At 43.5% G+C, this 879-nt stretch overlaps 1 protein-coding gene across 1 annotated transcript in view; it reads right to left on the bottom strand.

The window, feature by feature from the left end:
* Positions 1–879, bottom strand: part of ERC2 (ELKS/RAB6-interacting/CAST family member 2) — an 882456-nt gene that overhangs the window by 840467 nt on the left and 41110 nt on the right. The window lies entirely within an intron of this gene.

Genomic DNA, 879 nt, shown 5'->3' with positions numbered 1-879 from the left:
AAGACTGCCAGGAGAAATATCAATAACCTCAGATGACACCACCCTTATGGCAGAAAGTGAAGAAGAACTAAAGAGCCTTTTGATGAAAGTGAAAGAAGAGAGTGAAAAAGTTGGCTTAAAACTCAACATTCAGAAAACTAAGATCATGGCATCTGGTCCCATCACTTCATGGCAAATAGATGGGGAAACAGTGACAGACTTTCCTTTCTTGGGCTCCAAAATCACTGCAGATGGTGACTGCAGCCATGAAATTGAAAGACTTGCTTGCTCCTTGGAAGAAAAGCTTAGACATAATATTAAAAAGCAGAGACATTATTTTGCCAACAAAGGTCCATCTAGTCAAAGCTATGGTTTTTCCAGTAGTCATGTATGGATGTGAGAGTTGGACCGTAAAGAAAGCTGAGTGCAGAAGAATTGATGCTTTTGAACTGTGTTGTTGAAGACTCTTGAGAGTCCCTTGGACAGAAAGGAGATCCAACCAGTCCATCCTAAAGGAAATCAGTCCTGAATATTCATTGGAAGGCCTGGTGCTAAAGCTGAAACTCTAATACTTTGGCCACCTGATGCAAAGAACTGACTCATTTGAAAAGACCCTGATGCTGCGAAAGATTGAAGGCAGGAGAAAAAGGGGACGACAGTTGGATGGCATCACCGACTCAATGGACATGAGTTTGAGTAAACTCCAGGAGTTAGTGACGGACAGGGAGGCCTGGCATGCTGCAATCCAGGGGGTTGCAAATAGTCATACATGACTGAGCGACTGAACTGAACTGAAGTGAGTGTAGCGAGCACAGATGTAGAAGGAGGTGGTATGAGATAAGACTACAAAGGCAGGGTTAGACATTCCAGGAGAAGGTGCTATAGGCTTAGTCAGAGGTA

Source organism: Bison bison, unplaced genomic scaffold, assembly GCF_000754665.1.
Source record: "Bison bison bison isolate TAMUID 2011002044 unplaced genomic scaffold, Bison_UMD1.0 scf7180017864304, whole genome shotgun sequence".
Classification (NCBI taxonomy): Eukaryota; Metazoa; Chordata; class Mammalia; order Artiodactyla; family Bovidae; genus Bison; species Bison bison.
This window is presented reverse-complemented; position numbering and strand designations above follow the sequence as displayed.